This window comes from Syngnathus floridae, chromosome 10 (genome assembly GCF_059516105.1).
Source record: "Syngnathus floridae isolate MCC-2025c chromosome 10, RoL_Sflo_1.0, whole genome shotgun sequence".
Taxonomy (NCBI): domain Eukaryota; kingdom Metazoa; phylum Chordata; class Actinopteri; order Syngnathiformes; family Syngnathidae; genus Syngnathus; species Syngnathus floridae.
The window spans coordinates 14485186-14492337 of record NC_142422.1 but is presented as its reverse complement, the minus strand read 5'-3'; the positions used below and the strand labels follow the sequence as shown (position 1 = coordinate 14492337).

General features: G+C 40.4%; 1 long non-coding RNA gene across 4 annotated transcripts; it reads left to right on the top strand.

Annotated features, from left to right (window-relative positions):
* Nucleotides 1-744: 744 nt before the first annotated feature.
* LOC148392667 (uncharacterized) lies at nucleotides 745-5792 on the top strand. Of its 4 annotated transcripts, XR_015861048.1 has the most exons (7): nucleotides 745-911; nucleotides 1245-1289; nucleotides 1470-1493; nucleotides 1738-2247; nucleotides 3942-4010; nucleotides 4119-4208; nucleotides 4356-5792. It is a non-coding gene; the product is annotated as an uncharacterized LOC148392667 (long non-coding RNA). The 4 variants fall into 4 exon arrangements; XR_015861045.1 differs by having other exon boundaries at nucleotides 1470-2247; XR_015861047.1 differs by having other exon boundaries at nucleotides 1470-2247; nucleotides 4337-5792.
* Nucleotides 5793-7152: the final 1360 nt, after the last annotated feature.

Sequence of the window (7152 nt, the reverse complement as noted above, 5' to 3'; positions counted from 1 at the left end):
CTTCAAGAGCAAGTATCATTTGAGTGGCATTGTCCCGCTTCTGGCTGGATAGACAATGTGACGTCAGCGTGACGCAACACAGGGATGAGAATCTTCCGCGGATCCGCGGATTTCCGTGTTTTTTTCCGTCTAAAGTATTTTCGTGAATCATGTAAATCCGTTGCGAAAATTTATATTTTTTATATATAGGGGGAGCGGCCGGCTAGCCGGCCGGGCAACTTTAGCCTCGGTGACTCTCGTGGGCATTTCCCCGCCCGCCGCTCATCATCCATCCATCCATCCATCCATCCATCCATCCATCCATCCATCCATCCATCCATCCATCCATCCATCCATCCATCCATCCATCCATCCATCCATCCATCCATCCATCCATCCATCCATCCATTTTCTATACCACTTGTCTCCACCATCAAATATGAAATATTAAACCCTAAACCAGCTATAAGTTGTCCAAATAATGTACATAACTTGTATTGCTTTGTTTTAAACAACCAATGATCCGTGTGAAGTGTGGTTATTTCTGTAACCTGATATAGAAGTCTATATTAGGTTATTCCATAGACCTTTTATAGATGCCAAAATTAAATCCATCAAATATGAAATATTGAACCCTATACCAGCTGTAATTTGTACGATCAATGTTGTATTGCTTCGTTTGAAACGCTAGGGAGAGACATGTTCATAAATTGTGCGGCACCGTAAAAAAAAAAAACAAGAAGAAGAAGAAGAAGAAGAAGAAGAAGAAGAAGAAGAAGAAGAAGAAGAAGAAGAAGAAGAAGAAGAAGAAGAAGAAGAAGGAAGAGAAGGTACTTTTCTTCGAGTTGCATCGAATTGGAAACAGTCGACGCTGCTACAGAAAAGAACAAAACGACTTACTTTTCTACAAAACAAAGAAGGGCTGCGTTTAGGTACGTAATAATTTTGAACAATGCTCTGTATTTTTCAAGAATGTTTTTGCTAGTGGTTTGTTTGTGTGTGTTTATTGGGGGTGGTTTGGTAAAATTAACATCCTTTACTCTTTAAACGTGGTTAAAATCTATTCATCTTATGTTTTTAATGTAAGGTATTTTATGTTGCTTGAAATGTATGAAGTGACCCATATAAACTACTTTAGCGAGTAGTTGGAGTGAGCGTGTTGTTTTTTTTGGGGGGGGGGGGGTGTATTGGCAGGGTATAGATCACAAATTTGAGATTTTCTGATGGCATGGCAAAGATGTAATTTCCCTTTTTTACCCATGTAGGGGTTACTGACTTCAGATTTAGCTCAAGGAGTGGCACGTGAAAAGGTAGGTTTTTGTCTTCTGATGTCATTAAAATGTGTAAAACTTTGTTTTGCGCTTAAGAGGGCTTGGAACTGCAAGGCAAATCACTTCAAAAGTTAAAATGGTGTTGTGTCATGTGATTAACAGCGATTAATGGGTGATTTGTCAAATCAGACATTCTTTTTCCCTTTCCCTCTTTTTCAGACTCCAAGCCTGTAGAAAAGAGGAGTATCTGTATTAAAAACTGACTGCACTCCAAGGCATAGATTGATTTTTGACTTATTCTTGATTGTAGAAGTAATCACAACTGCCTTGTTTTATCTTTGGAAATAGATCTGTTATTGGTGGTTTGAATATACTTATGTATGGTTAGCTACTGTCGAGCATATGCAAAAAGCGTATGTCGTAATTGCAATCTTCAATATGGAACTTACATTTATGACATGTCATTGCCTTGACTTTCACACTCCAGAAACCGGGGCGGATGTCAAAATAAAACCCAGGTTTACCCTGTACATTTTCGTCATTTGGATAACAACTTGTAGAACAAGCGATTTTATTTCTAAACAGTACTATTTTAAAATAATGTAATTGGATATGTAGAACTGCCAAATTAATTTGCACCACATTCAAAGGCACAGACAGAATGCCATATTTTTTTTCTTTCAAACAGGGCAAAGTTTATCATTGCACCTAACATTTGCTTCATTCTTCATCAGAGTGTGAAATGCCCATGACAGGGAAAAGTAAAAGTTTTTTTTGTAGGCATTAGTCATTTAAAAAGAGGTCATAGCTGCAGTAATTTAAGTGAGTATTTTATTTCTATTTTTTTTCTCTCTTCCTTCTGGAAATCCCTGGGCTGAGGAGCCTCAACTCGGAGACGCGGAGAGAAGACGGTGCCCATGACTGATCCGGAGACCTTTGACATGATGTCCAAGGAAATAAATGACAAACAGAATGCAAGACTGAATGCTCGGAATTGGTTAGTCAAAGTTTTGGATGTCCCCCCCTCACTCTTGTCGGCGTTTGGAAAAGCAGACTTGATTTCAGACAGCACAGGGAAGTGTGCAGCATTAAAGCCTCGTAGTTGTCTCAAACAGGCGGAGCTTTACGCAGAAGGCTTTTATGTGCGCATGCAGGTGTGGCACCAGCTGTTCTTTGCCTTGTAGGTTCTTGTTCAGTGTATTCAGATGATGCGTAAGATCAACTAAAAATGCCAAGTCTGCCAGCCACAGAGGGTCACTTAACTCATGAAGAGGTCGGCCCTTCTCTTTTAAAAACTGGTCGATTTCTGATCTCAGCGAAAAAAACCGCTGCAGCACAGAACCGCGGCTGAGCCAGCGCACATCAGAGTGGTAGAGTACATCCCCGTATTCAGCATCCATTTCAGATAGATTCTCTGTGGTACGGTCCTCTTGCTCGAATTACGTTGACAGTTTTTACGACAGTGTTCATCACATCGCCCAGCTAGACAGTCTTGGCACACAGTGCTTCTTGGTGGATTATACAGTGCACCCTAACAGCCTCACCTCCGCTCTCTTTTACCTTGGCGCGCACCAACGATGCCATTCCTTTGCGCTCGCCAGTCATGGCCGGAGCTCCGTCCGTTGTTACTCCACAGAGCTTGTTCCATTTAAGCCCCATCTTTTCAACTGCCTCTGACACAGCTTCAAAAATATCTTTTCCCATCGTTGTGCCTTTTAGGCTCATCATATCAAGCAGCTCCTCCGTACAGCAAAAATTATCATCTACTCCCCGCAAAAAAATTAACAGTTGCGCGGTGTCTGTGACATCTGTGCTCTGATCGCATGCTATTGAGTAAAAATCAAAAGCACAAGCCTTGTCTCTCAGCTGGAGTTTCACGTTAGCTGACAGGTCCTCAATTCTCCGCACCACTGTGTTTCTGGATAAGCTCACATTGTTGAAATCCGGCACATTACTTCTGTGACTTTGAGGCACTGCTTTATGAAATCACCGTCTGAAAACGGTTTGCCGTGCTGGGCAATAAGTTTAGCGACTTCATAACTTGCTCTTGTGGAGTTTTCCTGTGTTTTGTTGGCACGAAAAAAAAACTGCTGTTGAGCTTGCAGGCTAGCTGCCATTTGCTTAACTTTCTGTGCTCGTTCAGCACCGGTGTACGATGTGTAGCTCTGATGTTTGGTCTCATAGTGCCGACGGACATTATACTCTTTCATCACAGCAACATCTTCATTACAACTCAAACAGACACACTTTCCGTTGATTTCTTTAAAGAAATACTCATTTTCCCACCATGTTTGAAATCTTTTACACTCACTTGCTATTTTGCATTTCTTTGGTGCAGCCATTTCTGGTGACTAGCGGTAAAAGTTTTTCTTCGCTTGATTTCGTTTGTTTGGCGGGCTTCATCTAGTGTTGAAACTGAGAAGTGCAACAGAGTTGAGCTCAAGCTTCTTGTGCGGGCCATATTCAATTATGTTTTCAGAATTTGCTGCGGGCCAATAAAAACTGCGGCCCGCGGGCCGTAGTTTGGACACCCCTGCCGTAAGGGTTCTGTTTGGTTTAATTGCTGTACTGTCAAAGTTACTGACTTTAAGTTATTTTTTGCTTGATTTACAAGAAAAAAAGTCCTCAATTCAATTTTGTCTACTCTAATTCCACTCTTCTGAGACACTGTTCATAATTGCTTGTATACAGATTGCAAAGCAGTCTTGTGTTAGGAGGCCGCTGATTTGAAGACCTGCATGTTTCCAAGACCATGGACAGGTATGATTAGTTTGACATCTGTATTGTATATTAAAAAAAGACAACAGTGAAGGCTTACGATGTGGTGGCTGTGCTCAATGTTGACTTTTTGTTTTTTTTCTGTTGTAGACTCTACACAAATGACAATGACAACGTTCAATATGCGTGCTCGTGTGACTCGTGCAGAGGGCCCTCAGGAAGACTGCTCTGATAGCGCTGGTAAATAAAAATAAAAAAAAATACGTCTGCTCGTTCCTGTGCGATTGCTTCTTGTTCGAAATGTGCGACTGACATGAGATGCATCAAGGAAAAACTATTTTACAGGTAGTCGTTTTTTCCCCCCATAGTATTCATATTAATCCCAAGGTCTACAATGGGTGGTGCCTGATGTCCATCAAGTTCATCTTTGTAGAAGCTATTGACGACACGCACAGAGGCCACGGATGATGAAACTAAAATTAAAACGGGCTCCAGCACTGAGTAGCAAAAGGGGCTATCAAAACACCACAAGAGAGTGATGTTTATATTGTTTCCCCCTTGTGTTTTGCCGAGCTGGTTGTTTTGTTTATTTGATATGTCTTACATAAAATATGTATATATTTATATTGTAACTTAGTGGTTTTGTTCTATTAAAATAGCCCCCATTTTTTTAATATTGTATGCATATTTTTACATTTTTAAACATATGATTTAAAAACATTGCACATGTATATTTGTGATGGTTGAATAATGTTTGAAAAAATGTTTTTATTTAGGTTCAATTATCGTAATGGTTAATTTTAACATCAAAAGGTGTATTTATATCTGCAGCTATTAGACGTCTATATTTGCAGTCCATCATTCAAATGGAAGTAAAAACAGCTTACTTACACGCCCCAATTAATTACGAGATCGACACAGATCAACCAGAAGGCTATGAAGAAGGGGAAGGTCTTGTATGGAAGCTGGAAAACTCTTTGTACGGTCTAAAACAATCTGGCCGTAACTGGAATAGGGTTCTACACGAATGCCTAACGGCAAATAGTGTCACACAAAACCCAGCAGACAACTGTGTCTAGCAAAGGAGACCAGACAGGGAAAGGTGATTTTGATAATCTGGGTAGATGATTTGATCATTTCAGCCAGTAATGACAAAATAATGTCAAAATAATTCTTTCAGAAAAATTCAAGATGAAAGATCTAGGTCAGCTTAAGCATTTTCTGGGTATTGATTTCAAAATATCTGATGGATGTGTGAAAATGTCACAGGAACCATATGTACACAAGATTTGGGGAAAAGCCAAGGGAAGCTCCTTGTGACCCAAAAATTGTGTCATACTGAAGATGCTGTTAAGATGGATGATGCCAAATTGTACAGAGAGGCGGTTGGCAGCCTCATATAATAACCTGTACACATCCAAACTTATGCTTTGTGGTAAGCAAATGATCACAGTACTTTTGTGAGCCAACAGAGGAACAGTGGTTGACTGTAAAACACGTTTTCAGATACCTCAGAGGAACTACAAACAAAGAGTTGTGTTTCAGGAAAAACGATGACGAAATGGGGTTGAAATACAAAAAGTCCTGCCTAGCTAAAAAAACCAGATATGCTCAAACCTCATTGAATAAAGTACATAAGCAGACAAGTATATTCACATATTAAATCAATAAAAGAAACATTTTAAGCATATAATTATACCTACACACCAAATCAATAAAGAAGACATAACTAGACATTTTTGATAGGTGGTAATGAAGGTTTTTATAACTTTATGATCTGATATGTATTTCTGTGCACTTTGAAATAAATGTTTTTTGATATGATGCCTGAATAGCTTAATGACCCTTAAGGAACTGTTTGATGCATGCCTGATGATTTTCTAAATCACGGACATTGCCAAAGTTGTCTAAAAATGTTCAGTACTTGATTATATTTTATGTTTTGATTAATGCTAGACGCCAGTTTTGGATTACTACTGAACGTTCTGGACAGAGGGAAATGTTTTCCCTAACAATGAAAAGATGTGTCAAAAGATAGTTTCAAAAGAACAAACAAACAAATGCATGGTAAGTGGTGAGTAAGAACTTTGCATAGTCAGGGAACATTAACAAATTTATGATGTCACAGCCAAAAGTTCACATAATTCCGTACAAAATGACAAAATTGAAAGAATGATGAATGGGCGGTGTGCGACAGTGGGCGAAGTGGATGTATGTGCAAGAATGGTTTACAGGAAGGACACTTAGAGATAAAACCGATAAAGCTGCGAGAGGAAGAGGAGCAGGAGAAAAACCACCAAGAACCCGGCCAAAGTTAATCGCCAAGGCCGATAGACGGGATGGAAAACAGCCCCCACATACACCGAATTGCCCATAATCAGCACCCACCCCCATGGAATCAGCTCTCACCGAACCAGCACCCACTCCCATGGAATCAAACTGTCCTGCGAACTTGCCAGACCCCCTGATCACCCATTAAATTCGGCCCACACTGGCATGTGCAACTGATAATAAACTGACCAAAGAAGCTTGAACGTTGGCTTTTCCGAATGGAGACTTTCTGCTCTTGAGCATGGTCGCAGGAAAGGCCCAGCGCTGTATTGTACTTTCCTGAAAACAGAGCTTTCTTAACAAGAATTGTGATTGAACTCAACCAACCAGTATAAGTCTAAATTTTGTTTCGGTGTCTTAGCCTTTTCCTAAAACTGAAGAAATAAAACGAGAAGGCAGTGAGTAAATTGGATAATAGGTGATTGGCTATGGCTTTTGCCGTGATGCACGGATAGCGCGCTTCCTAAATTGTGGACCAAATCCAACAAGGACGGTGAGAACCTAGACCTGGCTTAGCTTACGAGATCGGACGAGATCGGGTGTTCTCAGGGTAGTATGGCCGTAAGCCGTGAGAGAACTCAAAATGTTGCATTTTATAGACACAATCGCCCTGGAACCCTGCCAAGCAGCGGCGGTACTTGATGGCTGTTGTAAAAGTTTCCTTTCAAAATTGACGTAGAAAAACAAAACACTTTCAGCACCTGGTGTTCCCTCACGGTTTCCCTTCCCTTTTTTACAACCAGGTCTGAAACAGGCTTTCTTCCAAGACTTTTGGTGTTTCATGGAAACCTGGCTATCATGAAAAGCTCTTGACAGCTTTTTATGTGGTAGCACGAATTTGCCGTTGTGACCT